Genomic DNA, 20,276 nt, shown 5'->3' on the forward strand with positions numbered 1-20,276 from the left:
AGTCAAAAATTCTTTAATCTTGTGATCTTGAACCGTTGAATCGGACACATTGTGAGATTTCGTAACGATCTCTCTCTTCTGATTCTGCGAGTTACCAAGTTGCCTTCATTCATCAGTTACTTGCTTAGCATTCACAGGGGACTGTACTGTTGTAGGCTCTCAGACGCTTCTAGAAAGCAAGAACTCAGACTGGACTTCCAAGAGATAATGACTAATAGTGTGGCATCAACCTCAGTATTTAAGATACTGGGTTTATTTATTATAATTCCTTTTCACCCATCTTAAGCTTTTACATTCTAGAGAAGTGCCATTAAGAGATTAAAAAAAAAAAAAAAAAAAAAACAAAAAACATCAACAACAAAAAACAACCAAAAGTGATTTTTCTTTTTTCTTTTTCCAAGTATGTGCATTAGCTATTCTTTATTTGTAATCCACCAAAGACATTTGAAATGAACTATCAAACTTCTCTCTGATAATTCAAGAAGGAATCTACTTTAACAGATGAAGCAGACTTTTCTAAACTTCATTCAAAACATATGGCTGGTAAAGTGCTGGGTTGCTGTTTTCCCTTTGGAAGGTCTAGTAGTATGCTATTTTAGTTGGTTATATGTGAAGCTGGATTATTTAAAAATAACCATGTCTCTTCTGGCTAGCAACTATTTTATGATATAAACAACTCTTTGAGTAGAGACATATTTTTGAAATAAAGTTTTGTAATGAAATAGTCTGATATTTGATGACTGCATTTGAAAATATTTTTTCTTAAAAATGAGAATCCAACTAAATCTTGGGAATAAGCTAGGGCAAAATCAATGCAGTTTTGCTGAAATGGAGCTCAGGAAATAATTCCAAATTAAACTCGCCAACATCCTGGTCCTATGTGTAAAATATTGTTAATCTTCATATCCTTTAACTGAAATAAGGCCTGTGTTAAGACAAAAGAATTTTGTTCTAAAATTTCAGAACTCAAAATTTCAGATCTGAGTAACAATTAAGTAAGTATATGTCAATATATTTATCTGAATTACAAAAAATAGTGTTGGGGTGCCTGGGTGGCTCAGTCGGTTAAGTGTCCGACTTCGGCTCAGGCCATGATCTCACAGTTTGTGAATTCGAGCCCCGCTTCGAGCTCTGTGCTGACAGCTCGGAGCCTGGAGCCTGCTTCAGATTCTGTGTCTCCTTCTCTTTCTGCCCCTCCCTCACTTGTGCTCTGTCTTTCTCTGTCAAAAATAAATAAATAAATGTAAAAAAACATACTTAAAAAAGTAAAAATAAAAAATAGCGCTTATGCCAAGATTATGGCAAGGCTTTACGACTAAATAACACTCCTCACGTTGCATAACTGGTATTTTCTGTGTAGGTGAATCTTAAAATTTTATTTTTAATTCAAAAATTAAAAATTATTATTTGAATTAATGCAGTCATATATGAAAGGTAAACATGACTTGGTAATAGTATTTTTCTCATTTCAGAATACTTCTAAATTTACATGGTTTCAAACATTTGGGAACTTAACTAAAAAAAGGTTGGCATAATTCCAAACTGATTGATTGGGTTTTGGTAGCTTCTGTCGTTTTAGATGTTCCAGTTTAAGCAGATGGATTTGGCAGTGGACTGAATGTTTATGTCCCCCCAGAATCCATACGGGGAAGCCTAATCCTCAACATGCAGGTAGTTGAGATGAGGTCTTGGTCTTTGCTGAGGTGACCAGTAGGTCTTCAGGACAGAACCCTCAAAAATGGGATTAGTACCCTTATAAAAGCCCTGACAGAGCTAGCTTGCCCCTTCCACTGTGGGAGGAAACAGTGAAAAGAAGGCCATCTCTGAATCAGAAAATGGGCTCTTGCCAGAGACAGAATCTGCCTGCAACTTGATCTTGGATTTCCCAGCTTCTATACAAAAATATCTAATGATGGACCTTTCTTCTCCACTGTGGAATCTGAGTTCCAAACTCACTTCATATGTCAATGTGGACACATGTAGACTGTCTTTTTAAGCCTCTGGCTTCCCAAATCAAGGGGAACCATATTAGGTAGTCTCAGGGGCTATTTCCCTGTACTCTGTATGAATCAAGATATTCATGGGTCATAGAATTTAAATAAGTTTGTAAGTCTGCCCAGCTCGATATTACTCTAAAAGCAAAATCTATTACTCATTTTGTATATATATACAGAAAAAAAATATATATATAGTTTTCTGAATAACAGCTACATAAATTATGTCCTTTGGATTTAACTACCATTTAGACAGGCCATTCATTTTAAAGATCATTTAGTAATTAGCAATTGTTGTGATAACTAATAATCTTTTATAATGAATAATTTTACTGTAATTACATGTTCCACTCAGTAACTAATAGTCATAGAGGTAAGTTTTCCACTGTGGAGTTGTCAGAGAAATCCATACTTCCCAGCCAGAGTCCTTCAAATGTTTTTTGTTTTTTTTTTTTTTTTGCTTCCTTGTTAACCTTCTCGGATACCTCGGTCATTCCTCATAAATTCTCTGTATTTCAGCCGCCCAGAAATACTAGTAGTCTCTTCTAAACTCTCTTCAGTTTTTCATATCTTTTAATGTTCATATTGAGCTGAACTATTTTTTAATGTATTGAAACTGAGAGATCTAACATTCCCAACAAGCCAACTATCCCTCTTCACAGAAAACAAACCTGAGATTGTCAAATTGAATTGCACTTGGCTAACTAGAAATTTTCAAGCCGTTCTATTTACTTACTTTTTAGTGCCTGTAACCTGGTTGAATTTGCCTTTTGTATAAATGTTTGGTGGTGTAAGATGTATACATAATGCATTTACATCTGGTTAGAGAGATCTTTGTTCTATATAAATGAGGTGTTATTGGCTGACCGTATTTTTTTCAATCTCAACTGTAATAATCATATATGACATCTAAAGTAGTTGCTTCATAAAGTAGTTCTGGATCATTATTTTTTAATGTTTGAAATGTCTTTATTCATATTAGAGAGAGAGAGGGACAGAATCTGAAGCAGACTCTAGGCTCTCAGCTGCATGCTGTCAGCACAGAACCCTATGCAGGCCTCTGATCTGTGCGCAGGGGGATCATGACCTGAGCGGAAGTCAGAGGCTTAACCGACTGAGCCACCCAGGTGCCCCCAGATCATTTTGATCATCTGAGTTTAAGCAGTGTTTGAGCTCATTGGAGCAAAAGGATTTATTTACAGTAATTCACCCAGCTATTTCCACAGGTGTATTTTTCACCGTTTTGTGGTAGTGTTCTGATTCTTTTCCAAACTGGATTTTACTGGCATAAGAAATCTTTCTCTAGGTGAATAACTCAGTTTTAGACCTAACGGTCACTTCCAGTATCAAGGTCACCACAACGTCACCGAAAAGCACTCCCCGGTAGATTAGTTGCCCCAACTTCTCTGTTCTTGTAGTGTAATGAATATACTACTCAGATACACTAACAGATGCACTGAAGAATAATACAGAGTTTATACATTGTACTACAGAGTTTATACGTTGTACTAGTATTTTGGGTGGTCCAGTTACCATCTGTTGAATAATCAAATGAGTTAATGGATAGTTAAAACGATGAGTAGATGGATCAACAAAATTATCCTAAAACTTTGAGTTAGGTAGCTTAAAGACTATGAAGCATATAGGTCTCTCAGTAGTTCAAACTTTGCAAATAAAGATTTAAGGACAAATATCTTTCATCCAGAAATATGTTTATGAGTTACACAAAGGTTCTTCGTTAAATCTTCTTTGAAATTTAAACACTAAAACTTGTTTATAGTCACATGAAATTTGGAAGTAAAGTTGGATACAGAAATATGGGCAGTCTTCATATATATTGGTAAATTTATTAATAAGGAGCTGAATTATTCCAAGCATAGGTTGTAGCTAGATATAACACCATAGTTAAGAAGAATTTTTAAGGCAAGTCTCCCATAAAATTCATGTTTTTTATTTATAGATAATTTATTGTTCAATATAAGTTATATATAAAATGTGTAAGGCTTAAATGCACAGTTCAACGAATTATTTTAATGTGTACTCCTTTGTCACCATTGTCTCATGAGAAAAAAAAATAGTGTCATTATGCCAAAAGTGCTGTGTGATATTCCTCCCAACCAGTACTAGCCTTTATTCTGTCTAAAAATAATCTCTAGTGCTCGCTTCGGCAGCACATATACTAAAATTGGAACGATACAGAGAAGATTAGCATGGCCCCTGCGCAAGGATGACACGCAAATTCGTGAAGCGTTCCATATTAAAAAAAAAAAATAATAAATAAATAAATAAATAAGTAAAATAAAATAAAATAAAATAAAAAAATAAAATAAAATAAAATAAAAATAATCTCTATTTTGACTTTTTAAATAATAAATTCTTTTTTTGTATTTTCAGACCCCAGGTTTGCATCCCTACTTTACAAGAATATATCACTCCTCACTGTATTTTACTTTGGCTGATTTGTGAACTTTATTTTTTTTTGAACTTTATGTGAATCAAATCATACAGTATATGTGTATTCTTCTATCTGGCGTTATGTTTGTTGGCTCTGTGTGTAGTTGCTTTTCATTTTTATTGCTTTATAGTATCTAGTATATAAATGTGCCATTTTCAGTTTATCCATTTGACTGATGGGCATCTGAGTTCTTTCTAGTTTGGGGCTATTATAGATGACACTGCTAAGATCATCATTGCCCATGTTTTGAGTACATCTGAACTCCCTTTGGGGGGGATTCACCAGTAAGTAAGTTATAGGGAGTTGCATCATTGCCTCTAGTAGGTAAAGCCAACCTGTTTTCTAAAGAGTTTGTGTGAGTTTTCACCCCCCATTGGCAGTGCCAAGAGAGTGCTAGCCTGTGAGATTGCCACTCCCTTTAATTTCTGCTGTTCTAGGGTGTCTGGTTTTACCTTATTCCACTTATTAAATTCAGGGTAATGACACATGTACTGAAATATTTTTATATTTAGAAAAGCATCGATTTCTAGATTTAATACTTTCTCTAATGTTTAATTAGGTATTGCCAGTAAATTATTTAATATCTAACTCTCAGTAATTAAGAACAATTATTTTCTGTAGTACTTGTCCCTTAGTCTAATTTTACTTTTACCCGATCAAATGCCATCCTTCAGATTGTAAAGATAAATTACAAAGTACCCTGTTAACCTCTCTGTGAGTTAATTTTATGTAATTAGAATCTTACTCCATTTCATTAAGGTACTTCTTTTCCCTATGCAAATAATTCCCCAGGGAGAGACGGTTAAGCACACAGAACTTTTGTATAGTTTTCTCGTTTTTATTTGCCATAAAGTATGTTGAGATTTTAAAACTTTGTCTGAAATTTCCTTCCAATGTGTTTCCTGAAGTTGTGGTTCAGTTGCATGAACTTTTTGCTGTTGATACTTCTTCTGGGTCTAGTGATACTTGGTTCCCTTTATTCTTAGAATAAGGGGATATTAAAAATCAATAACAACTGTGAGCTTTATAGGCAATAAAATCGTGTTAGCAAACAGGCTTTGGGGGAACTAGATATTACTTTCCAGGAATGCAAAAATGCCAAAATGAGGAAGGCTTTGCTCTGTGTAACATTTCCCAAGCTGACCATTCGAAGTTTCTCCGAACAGTTTCTGCAGCATCCCTTTGCTGGGTTGTTTGTAAGGTTTGTAAGGAATTTTGTTTTTGCCATGGATAAACACGTGACTATTGACTTTTCTGCAAACCAGAGTAGAGAAGGGTAGGCGAGTGACTGTTTTCAGTTGCCCAGCTCACAAGAAGCTTCCTTGTATGGTGGCATTTCTCACCAGGATCCTGCCTCATGTTCCTCTCTCTCTTTGTGTTTTATATGCGATGGCTTCCTCTGCTTAGCTACAAAAGTTGTCCTGGATCCACCAAAGTTTCATCCAGAGATGTCTTGAAATATCTTGCCCTTACCATTTTCTTCTTCGTTTCCTTTATCATGTAGAAATTTATCTTTTTCCTCTTTACTGTCACTTTAATGGGGTTTTATTAGGGAGAAGCAATAAACTCAAGTCCCTCAACATATCTTACTGATTGCCTACAGAAATTCACTTATTTGTTTTAGCACAAGCAGTAAAGAAGAGTTAGAGAATCAAACAAATACCCTCTTTGGTGCACATTTTATTTTACCCGTTAATGGGTTATAAAAATTTTCTCAGATCCTAATCACTTTCTTGGCTTAATGTTGAAATATGCCGTCGGATTATATTTTTTTCACAGTTTATATGTGATTTGGTAAACATACCTAAAAGTTAGAAGAGACATTAATTTTCTAAGTGTATTCTTTGCTACTTTCCAAAGCCAGAGTTATCTTCTCTTTCTTACAGTTATTTGAAAATATCACAGGATTTTGTTTTTCTATGCTAAACAATAGAACATCATTTCTAAAAGCATGGGGATTTAAATATTTGTCAGGAATAAGCTGTAAATTCTTCTGGGACTAGAGCTTGCTGGGGTGGCTTATTTTTGATAATTTTCTCATTCTTCTTTTCATTCTGCTTTGCTCAGGTGTTACACCAGAAATAATGTTAGGTGTCATTCTTATGCAATAAGTTCACACAAAATATACATGGAGTACATGGAAAAAGCATGAGAGCAAGTCCCCTGCACGCACTCTCTATCTCTTTCTCTCTCACCTTCTTTCCCTCCCAACTTCCCTTCCTAGAGGTGATGGTCTTTCTCTTTCCTCTCCTTTTTCTATACAAGTGTGTAAAGACACACACGCACACACACACAGAGAAACCACCTGTTTTCATTATCATTATTCTTTTCTGCTATCAAAATGTGCCATTCTTCTTTACATTTGCCAAACAGGTTTACTCTGAAGAACTTTGCATGTCTGTTCACATAACCACATCATTCTTCTTAATCTTTCTTCATTTTTCTTGTGATTTGTTTTGTTTGGATTTTTGCCTTTTATATTGTGTTTCCTATGTATCTGTACTTTGCTTTCATGTTGACAATTTTGATTACCTTATGTGTTTCGGTAGATTTTCTGGTTTCATTTTTCTAGTATTTAAACATTTTATACCTTATTTCTTATCCTCTCATGGTATTGTTATATTGAACATATATTTAAACATTTTTAAATCAATGTCTAGAGTTAAGGGGCTCCTCTTTCCTCTGCAACCCCAACTTAACATGCTTTTCCTGCTCTTAATCCAAACTCCCAGAGTATATTTCTAATAATTTTGTCCTAAGGATAATTGGGGAATAAGTAAGCCTCATAGCACTGTTGCTATGTTTTATTTTTATTTTTTTTAATGTTTATTTATTTTTGAGAGAGAGAGAGAGAGAGAGAGAGAGAGAGACCATGGGCGTGTGAGTAGGGGAGGGGCAGAGAGAGAGGCAGACACAGAATCCAAAGCAGGCTCCAGGTTCCGAGCTGTCAGCACAGAGACCAACACGGGGCTCAAACCCACAAACTATGAGATCATGACCTGAACCGAAGTCGGCTGCTTAACCTACTGAGCCACTCAGACACCCCAGAGCACTGTTGCTGTTTTAAGCCCTGTTATTAGATTTCTCTTTATCTGTTTATTGCTTCTTACATTGTAAATCTTCCTTCGAAGAGTGGAGTTTTCTGTTTCTCCCATGCGATACATTTATGTTTGCATTATTTTCAATGTGTCTTTGAAAGAGAATAGGATTATATGTTCAGATCACTTTTTTGTCAGAAATTCAATGACTTTGATGTTATCATCATCATCCAGTATTGCTGAGGGAAACTCCAATTATGAAGGAAATCTGTTTATAGTTCCTCTGTCCCATTCTGGGTCTAATTGTTATTTTTTCTCCCAAGTCATTATGTTCTTCACTGTTTCCTGATTCTTACATTTTGTTCATCTCTCATTTTTAAAAATTATTGTCTCTGAAAATAGCTTTCCATTGTTTTTACACTTTAACAGCTTAGTTGACCTTAACATTATTAAGTAGGAACCATTTTCCCGTCGAGTATTTTAAAAATTCTGTTGTCATGTAGCATTTAATTATGAGCATGTATGCCTTTTTGTTCTTGACACCCTTTATAGTTGAACTATTTTCTCTGCTTATCAGAGAGTAGGAACATTTTTTCCCCTTCCATTAGGATTTCCCCCAAGATGTGTCCAGATGTGAATCTCTTTACATTTATTTTACCTTTCACATAATGAGCCTTTGCAATTTTCCACACATAGATTTTTCTTCAGCCCACTAAACTGGTCTTTAGTTATGTGCTATCTATTACTTCTTCTCTTCTGTTTTCTCAGTTTTCTTCTTTTAGTAGACCTGTCGTTATGAGGTTTGAGGTTTATGGATTGTCCTCCCTACCTAACGCTGCTTTCCCAACATTTATTTCTATCTTCTTATTTTGTCCTCTGAGGTTAAAAGAGTACTGCTTAAATCATCTACTTTCCTGTTTTGATTTTTTGAAGTGTCATTTCTACTGTAATCACTTGGTCAATTAAAAAAAATCTCTGTCTTTCAGACACACACAGCCCCGCCCCATACATCCTGCTCCCCCCCACCAAAAAAACAAACAAACAAACAAAAAAAACTGGCTGAGAGAGGTACAGGAAAAATATTTTAAGCAATATATTACAGCTACACAGTGTTTTCCTTTTAGTTTAAAAGAAATTCCTGCATGAAATCCAGTTCATTATTTTGGGATGGAATCGAAAAATTGTAGTTTACTAAATATTCCTAGGGCATTTAATAGGCCATGAATTGTTGCATATGAGATGTTCTGTTGTGTTTGGCGTTTTAAGTGGCCCATTTTATCCAATATTCATGATTGATCATCCAAATTTTATGTAAGTGTAACTTTTCCTGGGCCACAAGATGGTGTTTGGAATCGAGTGCTGAATGATTCACTTCAGATTCCACTTTTTTGAAGAAAATTTCAAAAATATTTTCAATATTAACTATATTGTAACTACATAATTTAGCTTGCAGTGATTATAACATTTAAAGAAAATAATTATTAAAGATACTTAGACTGAAGGCCATTAAGTACTTATGTTTTTAACAGGTAAAATTCACTGAAAACTCGCAATGTATAATTTTTGCATTGACCATTACACTAAATCTTTTTTAAAAAATGAAAGTTACATAAGTACTAGTAAAGATACCTCTACAGACATAAAAGGAATGTTTTAAAAGCCCAAAAGAAAAAGCTATATCTCAAAATTAAATATTCTTCTAAAGGTATATTCTTTTAGAATAAATAATGTATTTATGTATTCTTTTAGAATAAGTAAAAAGGAAAGAAAACCTGTGTATTCATTGAACTCAATTCATTTACATCAAACTTACAAGATTGTGGTATAGTACTCTTTTGCTTTCGTGAGAAAACTGAGGTTGTGAAGCAATAAATAACTTGATCACAATTACTGTAAAAATAAATGACCATTAAATCTCAAACCTAATGTGTTTCATGTCTTTTGACAAAACATCCCTCTTTGTCATATAGTAGTTTTTTTAAACCTTGAGATCCAGAGTATTAAGCTTGTTTTTAATATTTACCTCCTAGGCATTGTCACTTAAAAAATAAAAAGGAAGAAATGATGTGTAAAAGTATAGAGAAGATTGATAAGACCTAGCACTTATTGAGGATCTGTTTACCAATGAGTTATGTACTATTATCCCTATTTATAGATGAGGAAACTGAGACACAAATTTCAGTAATATTTCCAAAGTCCTACAGCTACTAAGTGGTAGGGAGTGAATTTAAATCAAGCAGTCTGACTCTTGATTCAACCCTCCTGAACTCATGACAAGCTACTGTTTTCCCTAAGATGTTGCCAAACACTACCACCCCAGTCTGAGGTTGTCAACATTGATACATTTTCTTTTTCTTTAATGAAAGAAGTAAAGGAGAAAACCAAGTTAGAGAGGGAGGGAGGCAAACCATAAGAAACTCTTAAAGACTGAGAATAAACTGAGGGTTGATGGGGGGTGGCAGGGAGGGGAAAGTGGGTGATGGGCATGGAGGAGGGCACCTGTTGGGATGAGCACTGGGTGTTGTATGGAAACCAGTTTGACAATAAATTTCATATTAAAAATGTCTGTTATGAAGGTAAGTTAATAAAACAATTTTTATGAGGATAAAAAGAAGATTCACAATAAAATTGAAATTCCCAGCCCCATCCATTTCTCCCTTTAGGCAATGTTCAGCATGAGCTTAAGGAATAGCCTGTCTGCTTCTAAATAAATGTTTACATAGATGTCCAATATGTGCACACTGGTACTGTTTCTATATGTGAGGCATGGTGTCTTCCATATTTTTCTGAAAATTATTTTTTCACTTCATATTAAAATATATATAAGTGGTATAGGACAATTTATTCTGTTTTATTCTCCAGTATCCCATTGAAAGAATAAATTGCATCTTTCCTTTCTCCTTTAGAAGCCTTTTAAAAATACCTTTCTCCTGTGAAAACCTTTTGAAAAAAAAAGGTTTTACTATTACAAGCAACATCATACTAGGTATTAATGTACATGTTTCCTTGTGCAAAAGTTTGAGAAATTCTCCTGAGCAGTGTCACCTAGATTATATGATGGGGAGGTAGAGAACATGGGCCAGCGTGTAAATTAGCACACTGCTTAGTTCATTAAGAAAGTTTTGCTTAAAAATGTCAACTAAAAAAATTGTGAGTTTGCTGACATGGTTATAGTTGATCTACATCACGCATCTTAAGTAACACAGAAGCTCCTTCCCTCATTGTGTGCATGTAACAGGCTGCCAAGAGCAGTCTTCAATGACCACCCTGTGTAGTGTGGCTCTAGCACATATATTAGGAAGCAGAATTGCAGTAGGGAAAGTTTCTCTTACCGTTCACTGCCAGTTTGCTCCTCACTGTGGTTATACCCACTTTACTTCCCCTGACAACTCATGATGTATTCACTTACCTCTTTTTATCATTAGCATTTGATATTGTTGGTCACTTAAATTTCTGCCAATCTAGTAGATAAGGTATGGTGTCTTACTGTGTTAATTTGCCTTTTCTTTATTACTAACTTCTTTATATGTTGTCATTATTAGCTTTATTCTATATATTTATTACCACTTGGGTGTCTTTTTTTTTTGAATGCCTGTTTTTTTTCTAAGTAGTTAAGACCTTATAGGGGAGCCTAGGTGGCTCAGTGGGTTGAGCTTCTGACTCTTGATTCAGGCACAGGTCATCATCTCATAGTTTAGTGCGTTCAAGCCCCGCGTTGGGCTCTGTGCTGACAGTGTGGAGCCTGCTTGGGATTCTCTCTCCTTTCTCTGCCCCATCCCTGCTCACACTCTCACTGTTTCTCTCAGAATAAATAAGCAAACTTAAAAAAATTTAGTTGAGATTTTTTTCCAGCTTTAGTGACATATAACTAACATAGCATTGTGTAAGTTAAGGTTGTGATGATTTTATGCACATATATATTGCAAAATACGTGCCATAAAGTCATCACTAATGAAAACAAGTAAGAAATATTCTCTTAGCAGCTTTCAAGTATATAATACAGTAATTTTAATATGGTTACGAAGATGTATGTACATTAGATCCCAAGAGCTTACTCATCTTATAACTTTGACCATTATCTCTCCATTTCCCATACCTTGTAGCCCTAGGCAATAGCTATTCTACTGTTTCTATGAGTTTGGGTTTTTTCTGATTCCACATATCAGTGAGACCATACATAATTTGCCTTTCTGTGTCTGACTTCTTTCACTAAGCATAATGCCCTCAAGGTCCATCCATGTTGTTGCAACTGGCAGAATTTCCTTCTTTCCATGGCAGAATAATATTCCACTGTGCATATGTGTGTGTGTGTGTGTGTGTGTGTGTGTGTGTGTGTCTTAACATTTTCTTATTCATTTACCCATCTATGTCCACTTAGGTTGTTTCCACATCTTGACTATTATAAATGTTGCAATGAATTATTTCCTTCAGATGTATACCCAGAAGCTGAAATGCTGGATCATATGGTGGTTGTGTACGTTTTTGAGGAATCTCCCTAATGTTATCCATAATGGCTGTACCAAATTACATTCCCACCAATAGTGTACAGGAGTTCCATTTTCTCCACATCCTTACCAACACTTATCATATCTTTTTTTATGAGAGCCATTCTAACAGATGAGATGTGGTATCTCACTGAGGTTCTGATTTGCATTTCCATGATGGTTGATAGTGTTGAGCATCCTTTCATGTACTTGTTGGCCTTTTGCATGTCTTCTTTGGGAAATGTCTATCCAGGTCCTATGCACCTTTTTAAATTATATGTTTTGCTTTTTTTTTGGTTTGTTTTGTTTATTTTTTTTGGTACTGAGTTGCATGAGTTCCTCATATATTTCTGTATTAACCTCTTATGAGATACATGATTTGGAAATATTTCCTGCCTTTTCATGGATTGCCTTTCCAATTTGTTGGTTGTTTCTCTTGCCATGCAAAACCTTTTTAGTTTGATGCAGTATTACTTGTTTATTTATATCTAGTTCCTTGTCTTTTTACTGTCATTTCTAAAAAATCATTGCCAAGACCAATGCCAAGAAATGTTTTCTCTGTATTTTCTTCTAGGAGTTTTATGGTTGCAGGTCTTACATGTAAGTCTCATTTATTTTGAGTTTATTTTTCTGAGATGTGTAAGATAGGGTTCTGATTTTGTTTTTTTTTTACAGGTGAATACCCAGTTTCACCCATACCATTTATTGAAGAGACTGTACTTTGTTCATTGAGCATTAATGACTCCTTTGTCAACAGCTGATGACCATACACGCATGGGCATCGTCTATTTCTGGGCTCTTAATTCTGTTCCATTGGTCTGTATATTGGTTTTTATAACAGTGTCATGCTTTTTCATATACCACAACTTTGTATTATAATTTAAAGCATGACGCTTCCCACTTTGTTCTTTCTCAGTATTGATTTGGCTATTTGGGGTCTTTATGGTTCCATACAAATTTTAGTTTTGTTTTTTTCTATTTCTGTGAAAATGGCGCTGGACTTTTGAGAGGGATTGCATCAAATCTATAAATGGCTTGGGGTACTATGGACATTTAATAGTATCAATTCTTGTGATCCATGAACATGGGATATCTTTCCATTCTTTGATGTCATCTTCAAATTTTTTCACTTTTCATAAGTTTTTTACAATTTTTGGTATAGAAGTCTTTCATCATTTTGGTCCAAATTATTCCTATTTTTTGATGGTGTTGTGGCTGGGATATTTTCTTTATTATTTCTTCAGATAGTTCATCATTATATATAGAACTAAAACTGATTTTTGCATCTTAATTTTTTTATCCTAAAACTTACTGATTCATTTATTAGCTCTAATAGTTTTTGGTAGTGTCTTTTGCCTGATTGCTCTGGCTAGGGCTTTCAGTACTATACTGAATAAAAGTGATAAGAGGGAGCACACTTGTCTGGTTGCTAATCTTACAGAAAATGCTTTCAACCTTTTACATAGAGTCGGATGTTAGCTGTAGGCTTGTCAGATGAGGCTTTTAAGATTTTCAGGTATATTCTTTTTATACCCAGTATGTTGAGTGTTATTATCATGAAAGGGTGTTAAGCTTTGTTAAATGCTTTCTCTGTATCTATTGAGATAACCATATAATTTTTATTCTTACTCTGTTAATGTGATGTATCACATTTATTGATGTGGTATATTGAAACACCCTTGCATGTCAAGGATAAATTTCATGTTATCAAGGTGCATGATCTTTTTATGTGCTGTTGAATTTTGTTTGTATTTATTTTATTGAGATTTTTTTGCTTTCATATTCATCATCCTGTAGTTTTCCTGTTTTTTTTTTTTTTCCTTGAAATGTTTTATTTGGCTTTGGTGTTAGTGTAATGCTGACTTTGTAAAATGAGTTTAGTAGGCATATTCCCTGCTCTTCAACAGTTTTGAAGAGTTTGACATGTATAGGCAGTTAGTCTTTAAATTTTGGGTATAATTCACCAGTGAAATCTTCTGGTCCTAAACTTTACTTTGTTAAAGATTTTTAATTACTGGGTCAGTATCTATACTCATCAGTAGTCTGTTCAGATTTTCTATTTGTTTGTGATTCAGACTTGGTAGATTGTATGTTCATAGGAATTTATCTAGTTTCTTCTGAGTTAGTTAATTTATTGGCATTTAATTGATCATAATAGTCTCTTGTGATCCATTTTATTTCTGTGGTATCAATTGTAATGTACTCTCTTTCATTTCTGATTTTTTATTTGAGTGTTCTCTGTTTTTTGTTTTTTGTTAGTCACAGTAAATGTTTGCCAATTTGCTTATCTTTAAAACTAGAAAACAAAACACTATTAGTTTGGTTGTTGGTTTCTGTTGTTTCCGAGTCTCTGGTCTCTGTTTCATTTACTTCTGCTATGATCTTTGTTATTTTCCTCCTTTGCTAATTGGGCTAGGTTTGTTTATCTTTTTCCAGTTCCTTGAATATGAAGTTATTCTATGTATTTGAGATCATTTTTTCTTAATGTGAGCCTTTATTACTATAATCATACCTCTGAGGACTGCTTTCCCTATGTCTTATAAGATTTGGTATGTTGTGTTTCCCTTTTTATTTGTTTCTTTTTTTTTTTTTTTAACTTTTTTTAACGTTTATTCATTTTTGAGACAGAGAGAGACAGAGCATGAATGGGGGAAGGTCAGAGAGAGAGGGAGATACAGAATCTGAAACAGGCTCCAGGCTCTGAGCTGTCAGTATAGAGCCCGACGCAGGGCTCTTAACTCATGAGCTGTGATATCATGACCTGAGCCGAAGTCGGATGCCCAACGGACTGAGCCACCCAGGCGCCCCACCTTTTTATTTTTTTCAAGACAATTTTTTTTTTAATTTCTTCTTTGACCCTTTGGTTGCTAAGAGTATTTTGTTTAATTTCCATACAATTGGGAATTTTCCAGTTTTCCTTTTATTTTTGATTTCTAGTTTTATACAAAATGCTCAGACAAGAGACATGGTATGATTTCAGTCTTCTTAAACTTGGTAAAACTTGTTTTGTGGCCTAATGTATGATCTATGCTAGAGAATGTTCTGGTGCATCTGAGAAAAATGTGTAGTCTAGTGCTGTCGTGTGGAAGATACTTACTGTGTATGTCTGTTAAGGCCATTTCATTTATTTTTTTTTAAGTTATCATTTATTTATTTTGGGAGAGAGAGAGAGTGCATGAACTTGCACTTGTACCAGCATAAGAAGGGGAGGGGCACAGACAGGGGAGAGAGAGAATCCCAAGCAGGCTCCACACAGTCAGCCCAGAGCCCAACAGGGGGCTTGAACCTTGGGATCATGACCTCAGCTGAAATCAAGAGTTGGACGCTTAATCAACTGAGCCACCCAGGTGCTCCAAGACCATTTCGTTAAAGTGCAGTTATTGGGGCACTTGGATGGCTCAGTCGGTTAAGCGTCCCACTTCGTCTCAGGTCATGATCTCACGGTCCGTGAGTTCGAGCCCCGCGTCGGGGTCTGTGCTGACAGTGCAGAGCCTGGAGCCTGTTTCAGATTCTGTGTCTCCCTCTCTCTCTGCCCCTCCCCTGTTCATGCTCTGTCTCTCTCTGTCTCAAAAATAAATAAAGGTTAAAAAAAAAAAAGTTTAAAAAAATAAATAAATAAATAAAGTGCAGTTACTGATTTCCATCCGGATGATCTGTGCATTGATAAAAATGAGGTTGAATTCTCCTAGTATTATTGTAGTACTGTCTATTTCTCCCTTCAGGTTTGTTAATGTTTTCGTTATATATTTAGTTTCTTTTACTTTGGGTGTATAAATATTTACAAATATTATAGCCTCTTGTTGGATTGATCCTTTTATAATTATGCAAGACATTCTTTGTCTCATTACAGTGTCTTTTTAAAATTTTTATTTTATTTTTTTAATTTTTGAGTGTGAGAAAGACAGAGAGACAGAGAACAAGTAGGGGAGGGGCAAAGAGAGAGAGGGAGACACAGAATAGGAAGCAGGCTCCGGGGTCTGAGCTTTCTGCACAGAGCCTGTTCATGACCTAAGCCGAAGTCGGATGCTTAACTGACTGAGCCATCCAGGTGCCCCTACTGTTTGTCTTAAAGTCTATTTTATTTGATATAAATATAGCTACACCTGCTCTGTTTTGGTTTCCATTTGCATGGAATACCCTTTTCCATCCCTTCACTTTGAGTCTATATTTGCCCTCAATCCTGAAGTTAGTCTCTTGTAAGCAGCATATAATTGGTCTTATACGTTGTTTTTGTGTATATTTTTTGTTCCATTCAGCCACTCTGTATCTTCTGATTGCAGAATTAAATTCACTTACTTTAAAAATAATTATCAATAGAAAAAGACTTAAACTGTCTTACTGGGGTTTTTTTTTTTTTTTTTTTTTTGCCTGTTTTTGTTTCCTTTCCTCTTTTCTTTTTCTCTTGCTACCTTCGTCTGTGAATTGATGATTTTTCATAATGATGTGCTTTGACTCCCTTCTCTTTATCTTTTATTTTTATACTGTAGGTTTTTGTTTTGTGAGTATTGTAAGGCTTATATAAAACCTTCTATGGATATAACAGGCTATTTTAAACTAATAATAATTTCACTTGGACAACATCCAACGTCTCCTCTTTACCCCTCCCGTATTTTTGATGTCATAATTTACATCTTTTAAATTGTGTATCCATTAGAAAATTATTGTAGTAATAGTTATTTTCAATAGTTTTTTTTCCTTTAACCTTTACACTACAGGTATGTGATTAATGCACCATCATATTACAGTATTAGGGTGTCCTGAATTTGATTATGTACTTACCTCTTTACCACTGTGTTTCACATTTTTGCATGTTGTAATGTTATTAATTTGCACCCTTTCACTTCAGCTTGAAGTACTTCTTTTAGCATTTCTTGTAAGACAGCTCTAGTGTGATGACCTCCCCTGGCTTTTCTTTGTCTTGGAAAGTATTAATCTTCTTCATTTCTCCAGGTAAAATATTCTTAGTTGGCAGTTGTCTTTTTTCTCTCAGCATATTGAACATATCTTCCTACTCCCTCTTGGCCTACATGGTTTCTGCTAAAAAAACACAAACAAACAACCATAATAAACAACAACAAAATAAAACAAAAAAAAAACTTTTATGGCCTTATTAGAGTTCCTTCGTATGTGATGATTTTTTTTTCTCTTTCTGCTTTAAAAAAACACAACTCTTGTAGTCCTTGATTTTAGACAGTTTTATGATCATATGTCTTTGTGAATATCTCTGCTTGAATCTGTTTGGGAATCTATAACCTTGGTAAGGTTGTATTTCCAAATCTCTTTCTAGATTTGAGAAATCATCAACCATTATTCTTTAAATTAGTTTCTTCCCTTTTCTCACTGTGTTCTCTTTCTCAGGCTCCAGTAATGCATAAATTATTTCTCTTTTAGAAATCCTATGGTTCACATAGGCTTTCCTCACTTGCTTCCTTCTTTCTTTTCTTTTCTCTTCTTTTCTTTTCTCTTCTTTTCTTTTTTCTTTTCTTTTCTTTTCTTTCTTTTCTTTTCTTTTCTTTCCTATTCTTTTCTCTCTTCCTTTTTTTAAGTTTTGTTCTCTTCTGACTGGCCAATCTCAAATAACCTGTCTGTTACTTTACAGATTCTTCAGTTTGATCCAGTCTGATGTTAATGCTCTCTTTTGTATTTTTCATTGTATTCATTATATTCTTTAGTTCCACATTTTCCTTTTGGTCTCTATTAAACTTTTTGTGGAGATTGTGCCTTGTTTTCCAGATTCCTTTGAATTGTTTTCCTGTGTTTTTTTGTATCTCAGTGGGCGTGCTTAAAACAACTTATTTGAATTCTTTATTGAGCAAATTACAGACAGATTTCCATTTGTGCAGAGTTGATTACTGGGCAGTTATTGTGTTCCTTTGGTGGTGTCAAATGTCCTTAATTTTTCATTTTTCATGTTCCTTCAAGTCTTAGGTTGTTGTCTTCACATTCAAGGGAGTCACCTCTTCCAGTCTTACTGACTGGCATTTGGGAGAGAAATACCTTTCTTCCATCCTGTTTGAGGTACTGAGTCTTTCTCAGAACTTTTCTATGTATATTCTTGCTCCACACATCTTGGTCACTCTTGGAGGGGGGAATTCTTAAGAGTGTATGCCTTCTCTCAGTCCTGTCAACCAAGTCAAGTGTTTGTAATTTCCTTCTGGCTTTTCCTAGGATGCTGCTGGTTTCTCAAGTTTGTTTGCTTTCTTCCAGTCCTGCAGAGTTGGGCCTGCTTGCCATGTCCTAAGGCTTGCTCTCTCTGTCCTGGGGACATGCACAGGCAGACCACCATAGGGTGAGGGAACTAGTGGGTAAGGCCTGTGGAGCATTGGGGATGTCCGTGGCCTAGTTGGGGGATCCACGGGTTGGGCATTTCTAGTGGCTCATGGGTGTGCTTCCTGATGGAGTCTGCAAAGGATTGAGTAGGATTTGCATTCGTTTGATGCCCTCTGAGTATCCTGGCTGCTGGTCTCCCAGCTTGTGAGCATGTAGCACACCTCAGCATTCTGGATAGGGTGAGAAAGAAGTGAGTCTCTCTGGCAGTGTCCTGCAGAGCTGGGGAAACTGGGTGCTGACTCACGTGCTCTCACTTTCCCCTGTGGAGAAACCGGGAGCCAAAAGGGTCTCCCTTTGCATGGAGCTGTTCCACCTTGCAAGAGGGGTGACATGGGTAACGTAAAACTGTTCCTCTTACCTCCTTCAGTTCATTCAATCTTGAGATTTTTGTTTGTTTGTTTGTTTGTTTTTGTTTTGCTTTGCTATCTGTTCCAGTGGGGTGCTGAAGCTTCTCCGTTGGACTCTCAAACTTCCACAATGGCACTCTCATCCATGGGTGATTGTTTAAATCAGTGTTCTTTAAAGGGAGGATGGTGGAAAATGCCTGTTACAACACACTGATGACATCGATCTCCAGAAAGATCTTATTCATTTTCTTTACCTTTTTCTCCTCTCAGGTTATATGTGTTTTCTAATTAATTTGTATATGTTATTCTAAATTTATAATCAAATATTTCTTGTATTTTTTCAGATATCTTTTATCATGTTCCCCCATGTTTTTAAAACTTCTGTTTATTTGTTCTAATATCCTTTTAATTTTTAGATAGAAAACTTTAGCAGTCTTTTTTTTACAGTTGGCACTACTTTTGTATTGAAACTAATACTTTCTACAACCAAAAATATAAAGATTTCTTTTTGTAATGTTATAGGTTTGTTTTGTGTTTAGTTTTTTCTTACGTGTAAGTCTATATCCAACAAGAAATTATTTTTACAGTATGAGTCATCATACTGATTAATTCTGTTTAGTTTGCATTTATTTAATAATTCATCCTTTCACATTGACATATAATGACACCACTATCAGGTGCCACGGACCTTTTCTGAGTTCCTTCTTAGCCTGTGTTCTAATTAATTCTGGCCACTGGGTATTGTTTTAATTATTCTAACTTAAATTTTATCATTAAAAAAAACTTGTCTTGGGGCACCTGGGTGGCTCAGTCGGTTAAGCGGCCGACTTCAGCTCAGGTCATGATCTCACGGTCCGTGAGTTCGAGCCCCACGTCGGGCTCTGTGCTGACAGCTCGGAGCCTGGAGCCTGTTTCAGATTCTGTGTCTCCCTCTCTCTGACCCTCCCCCGTTCATGCTCTGTCTCTCTCTGTCTCAAAAATAAATAAACGTTTAAAAAAAAAAAAAAAAAATTAAAAAAAACTTGTCTTTTTATGCAAGTACCCACACCGTGTTCTCTTTCCAATTTTTTTTTGAGTATTGGATATCCATTCATCCAAAGAAATTTCAGCTTCAGATGTATATGTTCAGTACCAGAGAGCTGTTGGGATTTTGAATGGTAATATGTTGATTTCATAGAACAATTTGCAATAGTTAACATCTTGATGATACTTATGTAATATGTTAACAGCCATATCTATGTAGAACTCACTGTATGCTAGCACTTTTCTATGCATTTATATGCATTTATTTATTTTTCCCTCGTCACATATTATGAGGTAGGTATTTAATTGCATCCATTTTACAGGTTAGAAAACTAAGGCATGGAGTGTTGAAAAATCTTGTCTTATTTCAAATAGGTAGAAAGTGGTGAAGTTAGGAGTTCAACCCAGTTTATCTGGCTTTAGTCATTGCTCTTCTACTGAGGGTACTTTGTTGTCTCTTAGTTCTCTATCCTAATATGTTATTAAATATGCCCCTTCCCCCCTAACTTTTTTAACCCTCATGTTAGAACGCAACCTTGACAAGAACAGATAATATTTTTCTTTTTTTTCCACTGTTGTATTTCCATGTCCTAAAATGGTTCTTG

General features: G+C 35.2%; 1 long non-coding RNA gene and 1 other non-coding gene across 6 annotated transcripts in view; both read left to right on the forward strand.

The window, feature by feature from the left end:
• Positions 1-20,276, forward strand: part of LOC122217350 — a 452,982-nt gene that overhangs the window by 160,209 nt on the left and 272,497 nt on the right. The window lies entirely within an intron of this gene.
• On the forward strand, positions 4,150-4,256 carry LOC122218737. Its single transcript, XR_006202070.1, has one exon. It is a non-coding gene; the product is annotated as a U6 spliceosomal RNA (small nuclear RNA).

Source organism: Panthera leo, chromosome B1, assembly GCF_018350215.1.
Source record: "Panthera leo isolate Ple1 chromosome B1, P.leo_Ple1_pat1.1, whole genome shotgun sequence".
In the NCBI taxonomy this organism is placed as follows: Eukaryota; Metazoa; Chordata; class Mammalia; order Carnivora; family Felidae; genus Panthera; species Panthera leo.